The following is a 21,897-nucleotide window of genomic DNA, read 5'->3' on the forward strand; positions in this document are numbered from 1 at the left end:
CTTATTGTTGTTTGTATTCTTAATAGCCATCATTCTGACTGGAATGAGATTAAATGATTTGCATTTCTCTAATTGCTAGAGAAGTTGAACATTTTTCATACATTTGTTGATTGATTGTACATCATTTTCAAGAAGTGTCTATTCAGTTCCTTGGGCCATTTATTGATTGGGTAATTTGTTTTTTTTTTTTTTTTTTTGGTGTTAAGATTTTTGAGTTCTTTGTATTTCCTAGAGATTAGTGCTCTGAAGTGTGTGTGGTAAAAACTTGCTCCCAAAATGTAGGATCTCTATACACCTGATTTTTTCTTTTGCTGAGGTTTGAATCCATCCCATTTATTGATTCTTGATTTTAATTCTTGCACTATAAGAGTCTTATTAAGGAAGTCGAGGCCTAATCTGACATGATGAAGATTTGGACCTACTTTTTTTTCTATTAGGCATAGGGTATCTGGTTTAGTTCCTAGGTCCTGGATCCACTTTGAGTTTTGTGTATGGTGAGAGATAGGAGTTAAATTTCATTTTGTTATATATGAATTTCTAGTTTTCCAAGCACCATTTGTTGAAGAGGCTATCCTTTCTTCAATATATGTTTTTGGTGCCCTTGTCCAATATGAGATAACTCTATCTATGTGGGTTTGTCTCTGTGTCCTCTATTCTGTACCATTGGTCTATCAGTCTATTTTGGTGTCAATACCATGCTGTTTTTGTTACTATTGCTCTGTAGTATAGTTTAAGGTCTGGTATAATGATTCAACCTGCTCCACTCTTCTTGCTAAGGATTGTTTTAGCTATTCTGGGTCTCTATTTTTCCAGATGAATTTTATGACTGCTTTTTCTATATCTATGAGGACTGTCATTGGGATTTTTATTGGAATTGCATCAAATCTATATACTGCTTTTCTTTACAGGCAGGTCAGTAGTAAATTAGCCCCAGTAGACCTATGGGAATTAGCCCATGAGGTTTTTTGATACACCTGCGATGTGTAATTAAAAAGCAGATCTGGTGATGCATGCCTGTAATCTCCGCTACTTCAGAGGCTGAGGTGGGAGAATCACAAGTTCAAGGCTAGCCTGGACAAAAAGACAAGACCCTCAAATTTTTTTTTAAAATCCAATCTCTAAGTTCCTAGCATACATTTGACTATAAATACTTTCAGGAATGTCAATTAACAATAAATTTCTAAGCCATCAGTTTATTCTGAATGTTTTAAAATTATCACTGATATCATTCCAATAATTATATATTAAAGTTGTCACTGTTTTATAAATATACAACAATGTCTGTTTGGTGATCAGAGGGTATATGTGTCATAGAGAAAATGAAGAATTATCATTGTTGGATACGAACAGTGATAATTCTTGGAACAAAAAAAATGGTAAGATCTTGCAAAAGAGTGCTAAGGTCAATTCTCCATAAAGATATTTCTGGATTCTTTTTTTTCCTTTGTATTTCAAGGTCTGTAGCTCATCCTGAATATACTAATTGGAAAGCCCATCATTCTTAGCTTTAAATAAACAGGCTCAAGTGGCTGTCATGAAATCTTGATTGCCAGAATCTATTTACTTTTCTGACATTCCAACACTAAAATTGCTTTGAATTCTTCAGTGTTTCCTCCATGATGCAAATAGATAGAGGTAGTTTTAACATTACTCTTGACACTTAACTCAAAAGTGACCTTTTATGGTTTTAGTAGAGTTGTGCTAAAATGTAAAACAAGAACATATTCTAGAAATGTGCATGCTGAGATAAAGAAGTACTTTTGCTTTCAAAAGAATTTAGATACACACACAAAGCAGACATTTTTTGCCCTCTGGAAAATACAATAAAATTGTTGTAAGGAGGAATTGAGAGATTTAGGGATAAAACAATTGAAATTGAGAGATTTAGGGATAAAAAGCTTGGGAATACCAACAAGGAAGACAACCACTCTTTTATTGTGCAAGACGAGAGTGCTTATGATGACACACATATTGCAGGCTTAATAGAAGAAAATGGATTTTCACTTTAACATCTTACAAATGAATGCTTCAAAACACTTGCTAATATTAGCTCTCACTGCCTTTCTTCAGCTTGTTTCCCAGCCACTGATATAGTGTCCACCAATGTCCCCACCCTCCACCTGCAGGATCTGTCTTACCTTTGTATCTGAGTTCATTTTGACTGAGGGGGCTGGGGTTATAGCTCAGTGGTAGACAGCTTGCCTAGCTTGTGTGAGGGCACTGGGTTCAATCCTCAGCACCACATAAAAATAAATAAATTAAATAAAGTTATTGTGCCCATCTACGACTAAAAGAAAAAAAAATTAAAAGCAAACAGCACACACACACACACAAAAGCAAGTAGAGATGTTATATTTTTTTTAAAAAAAGACAAATTATGTTCAAAAGAATGGAGTAGAAACTTCTTTGTGTGTGTGTATGTGTGTGTGTGGCAGGGAGGGGGTGGAATGGGGTGAGGGTGGGGTGCTGGGGATTGAACCCAGTGCCTTGTGCATGCAAGGCAAGCACTCTACCAACTGAACTATATCCTCAACACCAAAAGTTCAATTATTGCTGAGATGGGTATTCTCCCCTGATTGGCTCATATTCAACATAATCCTTATCAAAATTTAGAAGGTTTTGGCAGAAATTGACAAGATGATACTAAAATCTATACAGCATTGTGAAATACCTACAATGCCAAAACAATTTTGAAAAAAAAATAACAAAGCTGAAAACTTACATTTTCCAATTTCAAAACTTTACATAAAGCAATAGTTATCAAAACAATGTACTAGCAAAAAGATAAACAGATCATTGAAATAAAACTGAGAGCTCAGAAATATTCCTTACATTAAGAAATAAATGCTTATATGAAAGGTCAACAAAGGTGCCAAAGAAATTCAATGGGGAAGGACAGGCATTTATATATATATATATATATATATATATATATATATATATATATATATATATATATATATATATATATATATATATATGTATATACACACACACACACATACATATATTATAAATAAAAATGTAATAGTACATATGCCAATGGAAATTCATAAGGGGATATATATCCTTCACATATGCACTCAATAGATTCATTTTTGTCTACAGTGTTTCATGTATAATCTTCTTGAAGTATAAAGCTCACCGTAGTTTGAATTTTTAGTTCCCTCAGTGTATGGGGGAAGTGATCTATTCATGAAATTTGTATTTTCCAAAGTCAAAGTACTCTAAGAATATAACTGTGATGGCAGTAGGATTCTATATATGTATATAAAAATATATATTGTTACCCAGGCGACAGAGACAGGAAGACAGGAAGTTACATATTTGTTAACTTTGTTAATTCCTGGAGAAGTAATACAAGAAAAGTGTATGATAGTTTTTATAATATGTATCCCTGATGAAGCAAAAGGCAATTCCAAGTATCCACCATGCCTCCTATGAAATGCCTGTACTTTTATTAGTTTAGGATTATTTTTATCCATGTTAGGATCAGTAGTCAGAGTCTAGTAGGTTATGGGTTAGTGTCAGAGATTCAATATTTCGAATGGCAAAACTGAAAATGAGTCTAATATGTATGCGAACATGCTCCACATAAAATTCTTCCACTGTCATCCACCACAATGCCTTGACATTACTATCACCCCAAATAAGACACAATGAGAGGAGAAGAGGAAAAAAAATTCTATGAATACATATCTGGAATTAAAAATTCTGAGGAGCTCACAAACTTGGTGTGGCAGAAGAGATCCCAAAAGTAGTGGACAGGGTAAACATTCGAAAACATGGAGCTGTGCTGCCCTAATGACTCCTTGACTATCTTCCTCTGATATTTGTGCACTAGAAATATAGCTTTGTACTTTAGCTTCCTTTGTAATAAGACCATGAAAGATTGGTCTGAGTCTATGTGCACAGGAAAACATGGTTTCCTATTTTCCAATAGGAACAGGAGGCAGGAGAGCTGAATCTTCTCTTTGTAGGTAACTGTGGCCATTGGGGTATGAATTTCTCCCTGGGTGGGTTGTGAAGCCTTTGGCTCAGCCTCCAGTTTTACTGGCATTTCTTGCAGCTTCCCAGGAAAATTGGTGTTTGTTTTTGAAATACAAAACTTTCAACTGGGACATATTGCCGAAGGGAGCTCTGTCACGTGGGGTGAGTCAGGGTCTGAAGGAAAAAAAAAACAAACTGGGCTGCTATCCCATAAATCTTTCCCACTTTAGCATAGCAACTTGATTCTGAGCATCGCACCAAATCCTCTCCCCACAACAACATGCCTTTATATTTTAGGATCTGCTGGGTGCACCTTGTCAGTCACATGGCATTTGGAATCCAGTGACAGAACCACAAGGGTCCAGCACAGATGTTGGATCACACACCTGCACTCCATTGCTGCAGGCCCAGTTCCCTGCTGGCTCCTACTCACTGGCATAGCTGTTCTTCACCATGGTCATGAATTCCACTCAGTCACAAAGGGCACTCGCTGGTTCAGTCATGATGAGCAACAGGAGATCTAAAGGTTCTCCAGGGACTTCTTGTCATGGGATTCTCAAAAACTTCATGGAATTGGCCTAGCCATATTTCAAGAATGAAGAAGTTCGCACTGTGGGTTTTGATTCATTCACGAACCATTAAGAGTTGAGGAATCTCCTTTCAATGAAAGCTCTGGAGATCTCATGCAGGCAAAGGCTTCCCAAGAAGTGGAAAAAGGTCACTGGAATCGAGGCCCATTGGGGTCTAAAATATTAGGTTCATGTGTGTTTTGGCTCTCAACTATAACTGAAAAGGCTTTAACAGGAAAATCATGTGAAATCCTGGCTGAGATTCACAATGCTGTGGAGAAAGCCACCATCGGCCTAGATCTCAGTTTCCAAAGGCTCCTCTAATGCCTGGCCTTCTCAAATCCCAACACAATTCATGGCAATAGTTCTCTGAGATCAGTTCCAGAACTCAGTTTCTAATGGCATCACACCAGAGTTCAAGCTGAGGGACCCAGTCATCTTTTCCAACCACCACACAAAATACCACTCTTCTAACAAAAACACTCCCATATGGCCCTCATCTTCTTTCATACAGACACTCATCAGAACATTCTGGCTGGGGGCTCCCATAGGGGGACCAGTCTAAGATGGTGTGCAATGTAAGCTCTCATGCCCATCATATGCCAAATGTCCTGGTGGCATGGACACCCTTCCTGAGAAACAGGATAGATAAAATGGGCCTGTAGTGAATACTGCTCTGCTTCTCAAATTAGAGGCCTCCTGCCTGCCAGGGGTAGATTCTTTATGGGTACTGGACTCATGAAAAAACCCAAACACCTGTGTGCTAGTTACTGTAGAGCTTGCAACAACTCATTTGACCCAGAGGATCCCTGTTCTTACTTCATAGGGGTCAGGAGCCTGACCAGAGGAAGTCAAGAGACTTCATCCAATATTACTCTTCTTTTTCATCCTCTTAGATTTGGATGGACACATGGGATTTTTCTTGAGTTTCCTGGGGTGCTGAGAATGTAATTCACAGCCACACACAAGGCCAAGAGTCTGATTAAGACACATCTTTTACAAAGCACTTTACCTAAAGGGCACAGATTAGGCCTCTTCATTTCCATTTGAAACTGGTTTCTTGAGGATTTCCAAAGGAGTGCCTGAAGGCAAAGACCTCCCTGACATTCAGGGGAACAGAACAATAGAGAAAAAAGAAGCCTGGAGAAAAACTTTTCTTTAATTGAACACTGTGGCACTGACAGCTCCTAATCATGCTACTTGGGTTGCTATCTATCCAAGCAGGGATTCTCCAGAGAGATCCTTACCAGTCACAATAATTTTTGAGTTTTCTGAGATGCTTGGCATTCCCTTCAGCAATCCAGTCCATGGCCATGTCACAGAGCTTGAAGCTGGTGCACATCTTGAACACAAAACCACAAAACTTTTCAGAGAGTGGCCAAAATTCAGGAAGAATACAGGAACTTAGGATCATGGTAGGCATTGCCCATCTGCAATAAAAGCAGCAGTCCATTCATAAATTGGGCATGAAGAGTGCTAGAAAATTTTCCACAAGACAGGACACATTCACGGCTGCATTCTTCTCTCTACTCTCTCTAACCACAAACTCAGTGGGATCCACTGACTTAGAAAGACTCACTGGTTAACAGTCCATTTCAAACCAACAACAACTACAACAACAACAACAAACACCATTGTCCTTCACATTCTCAGAACATGAGACAAAATGAAAAATTCAAACACACACCCACTAAGACACACAAACCACCCCTGTATTTGGTCTGCATCTATCCACTCTGTCCTCTGACTGGTGGGTGAAAATATGTTCCCCAGCAGTGGCCTGGCCTGTCTCAGCTCTGGTGTCCGTGGGCATCTCTGTGTAGGTGTCAGGAGGCAGCAATGTGCCAACACTTCTTTCTCAGGAAGGGCCCCTGTTCAGACCATTCAAGGCCTTTGACTATCAACACATCACCAGGTGCCAAGAAAGAATGACTGTGGCTCTGGTACAGACAAACAAGTGAGCCCACTGGGACTGGAACTGCCTCTGGGTGCCTCGCCTCTTGGATCCCAAGTTCAGAGAGTTCCATCACCAAGGAAGTGAGGTGAGGTCACTTCCTTCAGGGAAATGAATGAGGTCACTGCCTTGGCAACCACTTTGTCCTAACAGTTGTTTCCAAGGGTCCCATGAGATGGAGGCTGCCCCACCTTCCTGTGTTATTTTCACAAGACATAAAGGTCTATATACACTAGGAGCCCGGGATCAGCTCTTCACACAGGCCTGATTCTGTCCATCTTCTCTGCATTGAGAAGACAGAGGCTGATTGAGCCACATCCCTTCAACCTCACCGGGTTGATGGTCATGAAGATGACTTTAGACCTCACATGTCGTACCTAGCTGCATACATTTGTTCCAGGGATCATTTCTGCATCTACCTTTGAGCTTCTCAGCAGCTGTAGGATTCCCTACATACCTGTATGGCAAGATCAACTCAGGACCTGCTGTTATGTGAAAATAGATTGAGGGAACAGAGTCTGGTTAAGGGTCATAACATGTTCGATTTGGGTTAGGAGTCATTCTGCTGGATGAATACGGGTATTGGGCAACTGGGATATTTATACGAATGTAAGGTGAAATGTAAGTATGAAAATAGAAAACTAGGTAAGATCTGAAGCACACAAGGGTATTGGGGCCTTGATTTGGATACATAGTTCTGAATTATGTTCAGCAGAGATGAATCCTCTAAATGCATATACAATGGCATAATATCTTGTACCTGGGACTACTGAATGTAAAAGAGAACTTCCAGGGAAATAGAGATAGTAGGCAGCATTCCAATGTAGGGTAAGGAAGAAGAGTGAGTTTAGAATTTGGACAAAAGGCCCTTTTTGCAGTCGAATTTCTATTAGAGTGTTAATGGGAATATCAGCACACATGAAGAGTCAGTCCCAACGAGGCCCTTGTGGAAATAAATATCAATACGAATGTTAGGAGATCGGACAAAGTACAAAATGAATGATAAGATCAGGGATATCTTCAACAGTGGGGTGGGTGAATATATTATCCTAGGAAGAAACAAGTTTATACTCACAATAGGATTGAAATTAGAAAACAATACGCAACGCAGACTCAGATGATTTTCGTAATCCATGCTCCCATTAATATTATGCTTTGGTGGAATCATCAATTTGTAAAATTTGGATGAAATGATACATCCTGTGATGTATATATATTGAAGAAATAGGAATATAACAATTTTGAATGAAAATTAACTTCAAAAAACACATCATGTTGCATATGAATATACTTTCATTGCATGTTTAATATAAATATATTTAATATATTAAATATTATATCAAAAGCAACAAAACATGAAAATAGTGAAGTTAGTTATTAGCACTGGAAACTGTTTGAAACCATTGTGGTTGAAATATAAACAAAGATGTAACCCAATGCATATAATCAAGCCTGATTGCTACTTACTAGGCCAATTTCATTATTGGCTTTTAATTCTTAGATAATCTGTAAAGGTAAAATTTTTAAGCTGATTCTAAGCCACAAGGCTTGGGTTAAAGAGTAAAAGACCAAGTATGTTAGATTCCTCTGCTACCCCCGGAACCTGTAATCTCTGTAGCTGTTAGAGCAATACCTGAACTGCCCAGTAAACATTCTCACTGGCTCCTCTGGTTGTCTAATAACTTTGGACTCTGTGTAGAATGGCACGTAGACATCACAGGACCTAAAACCAATCAGTTTAAATGTGCACTCCGCTTAGAAGTGATCAATCACCCCTGTCCAATCTGTTCCCGCCAATGAATGTACTAATCAGGTCTCAGAGTTGTTGTTCAATTTTCACACACCTCATGATGATTTGTTCTGATGTATGCAAAGCCCCACGCCCTCTCCAAAAAGTGTACTTAAGCTCTGCCTGACCCCTGCTATGGGCTCTGGGCTGCTTTGCCTTTTTGTGCGAGCCTGCCTGGAGCCTCAGCGTGCTGAACCGGATCCTAATAAACTTCCCCCTGCGTGTTGCATGAGGCTGGTCTCTTGTGGTCTCTTTCTCTGTCACTTCACCGGACCCTTACAATCTAAGCCTAAAAATACAGCTTTGAGAAATACCAATATGAGGAAGACATTTTTATTTTTAAAAAGTAGTGTGTAACAAACAATAATATTCCTGAGAAATCACAGTTATAGCCCAGAGACCAGGCTTTTTGTATACTGGCAAAGTATATAAGAAAGCAACAAAAATGGCTCACGTCAGAGACTCCACTAAACATTTAACTGGTGTTTTCCACATACTGCTGCAGTGAAAAAGGGTAAAGCTGTAAAAATATGCTCCTGAGAGTTTTGAAACCATATTGTACAGAAGTCACATCAAATTAATACTGAGGACCATTTAGAGCTTTTATTCTGAAAAACTTTTGAAAGGGGATTAAACTATGAAAACTCTCATGATACTAAAGTACCTATTAATGGGTTGAGGAGGTAAGAAAGGAACAATGAAAGTGTTATTTTTAGATAAATCTTTACTTTGTATGTAGCAGCACAAAGCATTGCTGCATGGGCACACCAACAGTTTTCTAGCAATATCCCAAGCAGACAAGTACTGGTTAGCAGAATTCTGTTGTCTTTTCTTTTTGGAAATAGGTCATTTTCTTTAAACAGCAGTAATAATGTGGCTAAAGCACATTAATGGATACAAATTGATGATAGGGACAAAAGAAATAAAATGCTATCCTAAGTAACACAATTCTGAAAATAATAGCGTAAACACTTTCTTTCCTTAAATAGTAGGTAATTGATCTTTGCAAGACCTCACCAAACTATTCTCCTAAAAAATTAATTTCTGCTTCCTATGATAATATTTTACTGAAAGAACAATTATGTTTTTTTTAAAAGGCAGGAAACAGCACAAGGTGTGAGAACACGAGCCTAGATAGTTGTCATCTTATCAAAAATAATGAATGCTCAAGAGGTTTCAACTTCATGTCTTCCCAGTGGTTTGTCCAATCACAACAGACTACCAGAAGAGAAAAAGAGTAGGCACAAAACACTCTTCCTCATCAGCCCCTGCTAGCACCTGTAACCTCAACAACTATATAGTAGTGAGCTGACAAGGCAACAGCCCCAAAAGACAACTGGAAATGTTGTTGCTAACCCACTGAGCCTCCATCAGCAAAGGGCACAGCACATGGTGGATGACAGCTTTGTGTCTGTCCCATCTGCAGCCTTTCCCTCCTCTTCCCTCATACACAGGCATGCACTCACATAACAGTCTTATGGCTAATGATGCAAACACCAAGTGCAAATTCTTCTTAATTTGACCCTTGTTAAACTCCTAATTGGATTAGCAGGCTCTGAGTGGAAAGCAACCCTGGATTATTCAGGAAAGCTCTTACAAAATGAAGCCCAAATTACAAAAGGTGGCTTGGGCTGCAGGACATCACAAAGAGTAGGCAATGAATTGCAGCTGTCACTTAAGTTAAAAATCTAATCAATTGCCTTTTTTAAATAGGTAACTTTTAGAACAGTTTTTTCATCGTGATACTCTTCAGAGTACATTGACCCAAATTTAATAAGCTGCTATTAAAGCAGAAGAGCAGCCATAGAGCAAGCACTGTAGAATGAGACTTTGCATTCAGAGTCTTAATGATTTTAAAATGACTACAACCATTGCTTCATTCATGAGGAACAAAGCTCAGGCTCTCTGCTCCACAATGTCTTAACACAAACTGTCTGAGAAGACAGTGTTCATTTGTCCTTCATGAACTGCAAAGGTCAGTGTTGAGAGCCACAGCCGAAGGGGCTCCAGCAAACTTTCAGACTGCCAGCTGATGATTGGCTCACAGTGGCCCCAGCAACACCTAGCTGATTGGCTCCTCTGTGGAGATGCTCATTGAGCTGTATCCCTGCCCTTTCAGACTGCCAGCTGATGATTGGCTCACAGCAGCCCCAGCAACATCTAGCAACATCTAGCTGATTGGCTCCTCTGCGGTGATGCTCATTGGGCTGTTTCCCTGCCCTTTCAGACCACGGAGCTGCTCATTGGGGGACTTTTTTGGCTCCGCTCATGCGACCCAGCCAATCGGCCTCAAGAGCAGGAGGATTGTGGGAGGAAGAGGTGGTTGGGGTGTGTGGCTTGTGGGAAGCCGGTGGTGGCAGTTGGGCTCTGAGGGTTTTTTCCTGAGGAGCTGTTTTGTTTATCTTGTGTGGTTCTAAAAATAAAGTTAGTTTCTTTTGACAAGTGGCTCCTGAATTGTGCCCAGCCAGACTGCGGCATTTGGTGGCTCGCACGGGGAGCGACTGAGGGTAAGTAAACCGCTCGCCCCTGAGGGCAGGGTGAGAGGATGGGGAGCCATTTTAAGATTCCTCTTTTGTTTTGCTTCATTTTTGTTTTAAGTTGCCTATCCCTGGAGATGAGTGAGACGGAAGAAAAACCGCTCACTTCTGAGGAAAAACTATTTACGTCTGAGGAACAGATGGGGAGAAAGGACGGATGCACATGTAAGGAGGATAGAAAGGTTATAATGATTTTGTGTGGTTCCATTTTTATCTCATTCTGTCTCGGTTTTGTTTGGCGTCATCTTGTTGGGTTGTATTATAGTAGAAATACGGGATCAGAAACTAGTAAAAAACAAACTGAAAGAGTGTTAAGTAAATTGTTAGAGGAAGAAGGCATCCCAGTAAAATCAAGAGCAGTCAGGGCATACGTTGATACAATGCAAAAATGTAGCCCATGGCTTTTTAAGGTGGAGTTGTTAAATATATCACAATGGAACCATCATGGTGAAGATTTAAAAAGAATAGAAAAGAAAAGCCCAGGGACTCTGCCAGCTGGCACATTGGCATTGTGGGCATTGGTATCTGGTTTTCTTAGTCCAAAACCTTCAATTCAGACAAAGGTAGAGGAAGGAGAAGACATATTGATTCAAGTAAATGAGGAGGTCTCTCAAGTTAGTCAGAAAGAGGAAAAGATTCAAGTAAAAGAGAAGGTCTTTCGAGCTAATCAGACAGAGAAAGAAAGTTTAGAGCAGAAAAAGCCATCAGGGGGAAAGTTACAAAAGGAGACTGCTACTAAAACCTTTCTATCACCAGAGGGCTTAAGTGTCCAACCAACAGCACCACCTCTACAGGAGACTGCTACTAACACCTTTCTATCACCAGAGGACGTAAGTGTCCAACTGACAAGGCCACCTTCATATGCTGAGAGGCCCCCAACCCCCGCAGTGGATAATTCAGATCCTGAGACAGGATCTCAAGTATTAACATGCCCTGTATTTGAGGTAGGAGGGCAGCGAATTTACCATACTTTAAATTTCAAAACAGTGAAGCAGCTAAAAGAGGCTGTAACAACCTATGGTCCTCAAGCACCCTTCACTGTAAGCTTGGTCGAATCCATTACCAACTTGAACATGACGCCAGCAGATTGGGCTAATATGTGTAAAGCTGTGCTAAATGGAGGACAATACCTGTTATGGAAGGTTGCCAATGAGGAATTTTGCAAGGAGACGGCTAGGCGAAATGCAGCAGCTGGTTATCCTCAGAGAAATCTAGATATGTTGTTAGGAAAGGGACCTTATGAGGATCAGCAGCAACAAATTGCATATGATCCTGGTGTATATTTACAAATTGCTGTAGATGCAGTTAAGGCATGGAAGACTTTACAAGGACATGGAGGTTTACAAGGTCAATTATCTAAGATAATACAAGGAACTAATGAATCTTATGCTGAATTTGTAGATAGGCTTATTCAAACAGCTACCAGAGTTTTTGAGAATACAGAACAAGCAATGCCATTAATAAAACAACTGGCTTATGACCAAGCGAATCGTTGGTGCAGAGATATCATTAGACCATGGAAACATGAAGATTTAAACACATATATTAAATTATGTAGAGACATTAATGAACAAGGGAAAATTGTGGCAGCTGCAGTAAAACAGGCTTTAGATGCCAGAGACATTAATGAACAAGGGAAAATTGTGGCAGCTGCAGTAAAACAGGCTTTAGATGCCAGAGACATTAATGAACAAGGGCAAATTGTGGCAGCTGCAGTAAAACAGGCTTTAGATTCCAGGCCAAGAACATGCTACAATTGTGAACAAACAGGACATTTTAAAAGGAATTTCCCCATAGGAGGAGGGTTTAACAAAACTAGGTATCAAAGGAGTAGAATACCGGGTATTTGCCCACGATGCCGTAGAGGGAGACATTGGGCTAATGAATGCCGTTCTCAAACCACCATAGAGGGTACTCCATTATCAAAAAACGAACAAGGACCAAGTGTTTATCCACGATATCGTGGAGAAAGGTACTGGGCTCCATTGCCAAAAAATGGACAGGGGGGCCCAATGCTCCGGGGCCCAAAACCACAAATATACGGAGCACTGGAGGAACCCAGCAACCCCATCAGGGTAGTGCCCAGGACACATTGTCCATCAGATCCCTCATCAGACAAACCAGAGGGAGCGCAGGGTTGGACATCTGCGCCTCCGCCAGATCAGTACTAACTCCAGAGATGGGAGTTCAAATCATTCCCACAGGGGTGAAAGGACCTCTTCCCAAAGGAACAGTAGGCTTATTATTGGGACGCAGCTCTTCTACTCTAAAAGGACTTATGATAAGTCCTGGGGTAATTGATCCCGATTATGAAGGTGAAATAAAAATTATAGCCAGTTCTCCAAATGGTATATCAGTAATTTCACAAGGAGATAGAATAGCACAGTTACTAATAACACCAAGCCTACATGATAAATTTTCCAGTCGTGCTATAGAAAGAGGTTCCAAGGGATTAGGCTCCACAGGTGTAGATTGGGCTATGCTGTCTTTAAATTTAGATTCTCGCCCCATGCTAAAACTAAATATTCAAGGACATGAATTTAATGGGCTACTGGATACAGGTGCAGACCTTAGCATCATCTCTCATCAAGAATGGCCAAAACATTGGCCATTACAACAAGCCACTCAAATGCTTCGAGGCCTAGGAGTGGTGACTAATCCCCATAGAAGTGCAATGGTATTAGATTGGAAGGATCCTGAAGGATGTGAAGGAACTATACAGCCATATGTATTGGATCATCTTCCTATAAATTTATGGGGACGAGATGTCCTAGATCAATTAGGTTTGACATTAACAAATAACATCAACCAAAATGCACCCACTATTATGACTAGACAAGGTTTTAGGAAAGGAAAAAGATTAGGAAAACAAGAACAAGGTATAGCAGCACCAATACAAATAGATCAGGGAACAGACAGACATGGGTTGGATTTTCAGAAAGGGCCACTGAGACAATAAAAATTACTTGGAAATCAGAAAGACCAGTATGGGTTCCTCAGTGGCCCCTGACTAAAGAAAAGATACTAGCAGCCCATGATCTGGTCAAACAACAATTAGCAGAAGGACATATACAACCTTCTGTATCTCCCCATAATACTCCCATTTTTGTCATCAAAAAGAAATCTGGTAAATGGAGATTATTGCAAGATTTATGAGCCATTAATAATGAGATGGTTATTATGGGACCTGCTCAATCGGGGATTCCTCAATTGTCTGCTTTGCCAAAAACTTGGTATGTTTTAGTTATAGATATTAAAGATTGTTTTTTTTCAATTCCAATTCATCCTGAGGATAGTCCACGTTTTGCATTTACTATCCCTGCACTGAATCATGAAGGTCCTGATCAGAGATATGAATGGAAAGTACTCCCTCAAGGGATGGCTAACAGCCCAACTATGTGTCAAATTTATGTTAACAAAGCAATCCAGCCACTTAGAAATCAAAATCCTGAACTACAAATATTTCACTATATGGATGATGTATTATTAGCACACAAAGCTAAAAACACATTGCTAGACTGTTATGCCACACTTACAAACTTATTAAAAAATTATAATCTAGAGATAGCAATAGATAAAGTACAATTAAATTTTCCAATTAATTATTTAGAAGTTCTATTATCCTCAACCATGGTCCGTCCACCCAAAATTCAAATACGAGTAGATCAACTCAAATCACTTAATGACTTTCAAAAGTTATTAGGAGACATAAATTGGATAAGGCCTTATCTAGGTATACCAACAGGAGAGTTGGGACCTTTATTTGATATCCTAAAAGGTCCATCAGATCCAAATTCACCCCGAATGTTAACGCCTGAAGCAAGAAAGGCATTAAAAATCATTGAAACATATATGGAAAATATGCATTTGGATAGAATTGATATAAGTTTGCCTTTATTATTTATTGTACTACCAACAAAAAATATTCCTACAGGAGTATTTTGGCAAGAAGGCCCATTATTATGGATACATTTATCTTATTCTCCTAACACTATTCTTACTAGGTATCCTGAGGCTGTAGGACAATTAATACTCAAAGGAATAAAAGCAGCAAAGGGAGTGTTTGGAATTTCTCCCAATAAAATTATTACTCCATATACTATGAATCAAATTGATGAGTTAGCTAATGAGTTAAATACTTGGGCAATAATCATGTGCAAATCTAATGTTTCATTTGATAACCACTTACCATCTAATCCTTTATTGTCTTTTTGGTCATCGCATCCTGTAATTTTTCCAAAAATGACAAGAAAAACACCTATTGGGAATGCTCCAAATATATTCACTGATGGATCAAATAATGGTACAGCAGCAATAGTTACACCTGATCAAACTTTTACATTTTTAGTACCCAAACAATCAGCTCAAAAGGTAGAGCTTAAGGCAGTATTACAGGCTTTTGTGATGTTTAAAAATTCTGTATTTAATTTATTTTCCGATAGTCAGTATATAGTTAATGCTATAGTATCCCTTGAAGATGCTGGTAGGATTTCCCCTTCCTCTACTATTTTCTTTTTGCTTTCCACTATACAAAGTCTAATCTGGGACAGAAAAGATCCATTCTTTATAGGACATATCAGGTCACATACAGGATTGCCTGGAGCCCTTAGTTTGGGCAATGATTTAGCAGATGAAACTACACATGACATACATATTTTCTCTACACTAGAAGAAGCTATAAATTTTCATAAAAAGTTCCATGTCAATGCTAATACTTTACAAAAGCGTTTTAAAATAACTAAGGAACAAGCTAGACAAATAATAAAACAATGTCAAAATTGTGTGACCTTTTTACCACAAGTTAATCTTGAAGTCAATCCTAAAGGATTGATACCTAACCATATTTGGCAGATGGACATCACACACTTGCCAGAATTTGGAAAATTAAAATATTTGCATGTTACAGTTGATACTTCTTCTGGATTTTTGATGGGCTCCCTTCATGCCGGAGAAAAAACTAAAGATGTTATAGCTCATTGCTTACAAAATTTTGCCAAACAGTTAAAAATTTTCCAAAACAGTTAAAAACAGATAATGCTCCTGGTTATACTTCTACCTCTTTTAAACAATTTTGCTCATCATTTGGCATTACTCATATAACAGGAATCCCATACAATCCACAGGGACAAGGTATAGTTGAAAGAGCTCATCAAACTATTAAAATGTACTTATTAAAGCAAAAAGAAGGAATTGGGAAGGGGTATATATTCCCCAAAGATAAACTTAAAATAACCCTTTTTACTCTAAACTTTTTAAATTTGGATTCATCAAGGCTTAGTGCTGCGGAAAGGCATATGTGTCCAAAAAATGTATATAAGCCCAAGGTACTTTGGAAGGATATTCTAACAGGACAATGGAAAGGTCCTGACCCAGTAATTGTCTGGAGTCGGGGGTCTGTTTGTGTGTTTCCACAGGGAGAACAGCAGCCGATTTGGATTCCAGAGAGATTAACTAAGGTCCTGACCCAGTGATTGCCTGGAGTCGGGGGTCTGTTTATGTGTTTCCACAGGGAGAACAGCAGCTAATTTGGATTCCAGACAGATTAACTAAAGCGATTTCTACAGACCAAAAAGAAGATGTGATATCCAGAACTCCAGTTTGGTTATTCTTACATCTGCGACAGAACCAGAATGCTTTTTTCAATATCTATTTTATTATTGCCCTTTCCCATATTTTTTTTTTTTTTTGAGCTCATACAGACCTAGGTTAATGTTTTGCTGATCAGTCCTATTTTTTGACTATAGAGTTTTTAAACATTGCAATGGAGATTTCACCTGTAAAAAGTTATAAGGCCTTTACTATTATGTTATGTGTCGTATGTATTATGTGTGCACACTTGTGTTTTGTGTTTGAATGTACGTATGTCCATATGTCATATATAATGAGCGCTCATGAAAAAATGGATCCAAATAATTTTTTTTTATTCACGTGATTTAAATGGTTTAATTTAAATTGGGTAAACAGCTGTTGAAGATTGTTTTAATATGTGAACAAAAAAGGAGGTTAACAGATCTGTTTGTTTACTTTCACCTTTCCTTTTCATTATATTTAATAATTCTCTTAAAGATAATGTAAATTGTTAAGAAAATTGTTTTCTTTTAATGCCTTCTGGAACGTTACATAATTTTTTCTTTAGCCATTATTGCCAAAATTCCTATCTTCATCCCAGTGCCGGTGAAGACAATGTAAATTGTTAAGAAAATTGTTTTCTTTTAGTGCCTTCTGGAATGTTACATAATTTTTTCTTTAGCCATTATTGCCAGAATTCCTATCTTCAGTGAAGACAATGTAAATTGTTAAGAAAATTGTTTTCTTTTAGTGTCTTCTGGAATGTTATATAATGTTATATAATTTTTCTTTAGCCATTATTGTCAGAATTCCTATCTTCATCCCAGTGCATGAAGACAAAGATAAAACCAATCTACAGCTTCTGCTATAGCCATCACTGAACTGCTTGCAGAACTTGCCTGGACTATGTATCACTTATATGCATTGTGAACTCACTTGTATGCATTGTGAACTATCTGTTAGTGCAGCAACTTCTGGTAGTGTTGGGGTATTTATGCTAATGGTGTCATCGGTGGTACAATTTTTCCAAAAGGAGCCGTCAGCTGGCTTGGTGTATCTTCCTCCCTTCTGTTTGTCATGATCGTTCAGCTAAAATTTGGGGGCCAACAGAGGTGAGGCAAAGAACCTCACCCCCCCGCTGGTACGAAGACCTCTACACAGGTGTGGCTGTATACTGGACTGGTAGTCAATGACGGGTAAGATCCAATTACTATGGTACCAACCTAAGACAGGAGACTGACGCCTTGAGGTCAGCTCATCCAATAACGGGTAAGGACCATATGTACTATTGGACAACCTAAGGCAGACACGGTCCCTAAGCCACATGCTTCTTGTTTAAACAGAGAGGGGGAGATGTTGAGAGCCACAGCCGAAGGGGCTCCAGCAAACTTTCAGACTGCCAGCTGATGATTGGCTCACAGCAGCCCCAGCAACATCTAGCAACGTCTAGCTGATTGGCTCCTCTGCGGTGATGCTCATTGGGCTGTTTCCCTGCCCTTTCAGACCACGGAGCTGCTCATTGGGGGACTTTTTTTGGCTCCGCCCATGCGACCCAGCCAATCGGCCTCAAGAGCAGGAGGATTGTGGGAGGAAGAGGTGGTTGGGGTGTGTGGCTTGTGGGAAGCCGGTGGTGGCAGTTGGGCTCTGAGGGTTTTTTCCTGAGGAGCTGTTTTGTTTATCTTGTGTGGTTCTAAAAATAAAGTTAGTTTCTTTTGACAAGTGGCTCCTGAATTGTGCCCAGCCAGACTGCAGCAGGTCAGCCACATTGCTGAGGATATCTCAACATTTTAATTGTGCTTTTTCTGAAGGAAGTCTGAGGGGAGAAACTTAGGAGTCCTTGTATATGAAAACTAGCTTTCTGCAAGGAAATATACAGCTTAAGTACAGAAACAAGGGGAGCATGTTATGCAGACAGGTGTAAAACATGAAGTAATTATAGAAGCTCAAATTAGTTCTTAGGCCTGAGGCAAAAAAGAGAACAGTGACTTGACAAGAGGGAATAGCAAATAAGGGTAGCAAAAAAAAATGGCTTGAATGTGTAAATTAGCAAGAAAAATGAGACAGAAAAGCAGCTTTACTCTACTATTATTCCCTACATGAGAACAGAGCAGCTGAACATTATCAAGAGAGCTTTGGAGAAGAGAGGCAGGCATCAACACCGACTCCAGCCAGAGTAGCAGCTTCGCACTTTCTAGTCAGTCACTCATTATGTGCTGAAGTACTCTCGAGAATGCCTCTTATACTTGACCTATCATATTACTTCTTCTGTAAACACATAATCCCTGCTTGTTAGGTGGTGTCAACACTAGCATTCATTCACTATGGGAGTATTTTGGTGAACAGACACTTTAGAAGTGCTGCCAAAACCAAAGAATTGACACCATAATAAAATAATTTGAATTTCAACCAGGTAAACAGATCTTATGATTTTCTGTAAAATGCAATGTAAAGCACATTACATCAATTTTCTCTCATTTGGAAATAGAAAACCTGAAACTGCTGTGGCAAGACTATTTTCTTCTACAAGTGATTATGATTAAATTGCATCATAGATTCAAGGCCAGGAATACCTACTTTAAAAATGCCTGTTGTGCTCATACAAATTTCACTGGATACTCTTTAAACAATACCACACAATTCTCAACCAAAAGGTCAGGAACAACTCATTGATAATATCAAAAAGTTTATGTCGCTAGGACAAAGCATGGCTAACCATAAACTATTAGCGGGAAAAATTAATGGAGCATTTCCATAGATGAGGAACTGAACATTCAGTGTAGACAACTGAAAATGTAACTTTTGTTCTTTAAATATAAATTTTGTCAAAACTCAGATTTAAAGAAAAATATTTTCAGAATGCATTTGCATAAGTTTAACAGGCAAGGTTAGTGTATAATTTATTTTAAAAATTCAGTCAACTTTGTTTTGGGGCATTGTTTCTTCAAAGGACCTTGGAAGTTTTTATAAAATGTCAAACTCAATCAACATTCTCCAGTGCTTTAAGAAAAACATTTCTTCATCTGATATTGCTACAGCCATCTTTAAAAAGACACAAAGAAGTTGTGATGTCTTTGTGTGGCTCATGGTGATGAGTGGCTGGAGTGTATTCCACCAGGCATCAATATCAGAAGATTGCTCCTGCCTTTGGTACCTAGCCTGGGTACTATTTAGTAACTGATTTGTTTGCTGAGGAGGTAAAAAAAAATGACACATTCAAGGTAAAAACAATAATAGCTAAGCTTATAAAGAAAATTTAGTAAGCCATAAATATAAATGCTCATTTCAGGTATTTTTTATTCTAAATAGAACTCTCATTAAGTATTTGATAGAAAGTTTTTCTTATTAAAATCTCTTTGAGAATTCTAGTCTCTACTTAAAACATTGTTTTATTGCAGAGAAATATAAAACAACATTAGACACAATAGATTTATGTTTTTCAGTCCAGCTCTGTGCATGTGTACACAATATTATACAAATAGGAGCATTTTCTCAACCCCCTCCCCCCACCAAAGGACATCAGGCTCTGAATGATTCACTTTGAGTTGCAAAGTTTACTACTTAATAGATAACTGAATGGAGGTTCTCCTGGACTGGTGATCATGTCCTTAATTTTTGTATAGTTGTCATTTTTCACAGATTCTATTTTAATACCCTTAAACATCTGCGTGAGGTATTGGGAGAACTGGCAGTTTCTGTGACTGTTAAACCTAGGCTTAGGAGAAAGAGTTGCTTTTTGATCTAGAAATTCAGGCAATTAAAGACTGGTTTGATAAAGTTAAGGAAAATATCAAGTTTTCAAAATATAAGGAAGTTACATAATAATTTATTTACAAGTTTGGTAAATTTGTTAGGGGATTGAGGAAGCACTATTTTGTTGTGAAAGACTCAATAAAAGGGCTCACTCAGAATCTAAGTTCTTGCTCCCGCCTGTGAGGACCAGAGGCTGCCTGCATATCAAGCTACTCCTATTACTAAGGCTTCTCCTTGACTCTTTGGGGGAAAAACATAAACAATAAAAAACCATTTGTTACAGTAATTATATAATTTATGTATAGATTTTTATCTTTTTGAGAAGAAACTCTCTTTAAAACATGTTATAAATTATTACCTGACTTTCCTCTGGATGACTTTTAAAATACACATTAGGGGATGTAATAAATGAAAGCACAAGGTTGTCTAGATGGTATTGGAAGTAACTGTAAAATATATTCCCTTATTTTCTCTTGTAACTTTCATACATTGGTCTGACCTGTGTCTTGTGGAAGATCACATATAAATAAGCTCCTTGTTATAAATGATAGTTTTTTTTTTTAGGTGAAACTATTATGTCCTACCTTGTTCTCATCTCTGCCACCCAAGTTACTCTTTAGAAGACTAACCTAACCTCAGTTCTTTCAAGTCAAATGATTTCTGTATCATATGAATCTTGCCTATTATCCAAAGTTCACTAGTTTATTAATTCAGTCTGTGTCATCTGTAGATTAATTATTAATTTAATTCTATGGGGTCAGATAAAATTATTTATAATGTTTCAATCATTTTACATTTATTGAAGATTGTTTTATGTTGACATATGGTTTATTCTGAATTATCTGTGTTACGTGTGAACTACAGAAGAATTCTGCTATTGTTGGTTGAGAGTTCTATAGATATGAATTAGATCTGGTTGGTTTAGACTGTGGTTTGAATCTTCTACATACTTGTTAATCTTCCATTCAATTATTCTAATGGATCATTGGAAGCAGAGCATTGAATACTCCAACTAATACTGGAGAACTCTATTTTACCTTTCAATTCTGTATGTTATCACTGCACATACATTGGGTCTTTGTTGTTATGTGCATATCACTTATGATGGTTATATCTTTCTAACAGATTACTCCTTTTATCATTATGAAATGTTCCTCTTTATATTTAGTGATTTTAGTACAAAAGTCTATTTCATCTAGTATTCTAGCATTTTTTTTGCTATATGAATTATAATTTTCATTTCATTTTTTTCCCAGAAGATAGCTTTTCTTCACCCAATAAGGACCCAGCTCCTTTCATGGGTTTTGGTGGAGGTCATGCGGCAGCACCAGCAGATCTAAAATCAGGTGAGGGTGTTTAGTTCTTCTAGGCCTCACACGATAGTTTCCTGACCACATTGCTGCAAATGGCACAACTCACATAGTGATGCAGCTTCACAAACAGTTTGGAAAGCACACAGTGTCAAAATATTTGCTTTGGAAATGATCCTGATGGCTGCAGCCTCTACTTCTTAATGGCCTTGTCCTTGGGCGTGCACCTGGCATAATTTGTGCAACAAACAGGCCTCACATGACTGTGACCCTTTTTGGCACAACCATTACTCCTTTTTTTTCTTTTTTTTCCGGTCATTTTGGAAGAGAGGACGCAAGAGAGCTGTTCTAGCTCTTCCATAGTTGTCATTTGTATGACATATCTTTTTTCATCCTTTTATTTTTCAATCCATCTGTATCTTTTTGAATC

At 38.4% G+C, this 21,897-nt stretch overlaps 1 pseudogene; it reads right to left on the reverse strand.

The window, feature by feature from the left end:
* Positions 1-21,393: 21,393 nt before the first annotated feature.
* On the reverse strand, positions 21,394-21,828 carry LOC143641316 (small ribosomal subunit protein eS26 pseudogene; annotated as a pseudogene).
* Positions 21,829-21,897: the final 69 nt, after the last annotated feature.

The sequence above is a fragment of the Callospermophilus lateralis genome, unplaced genomic scaffold (genome assembly GCF_048772815.1).
Source record: "Callospermophilus lateralis isolate mCalLat2 unplaced genomic scaffold, mCalLat2.hap1 Scaffold_96, whole genome shotgun sequence".
NCBI classification, from domain to species: Eukaryota; Metazoa; Chordata; class Mammalia; order Rodentia; family Sciuridae; genus Callospermophilus; species Callospermophilus lateralis.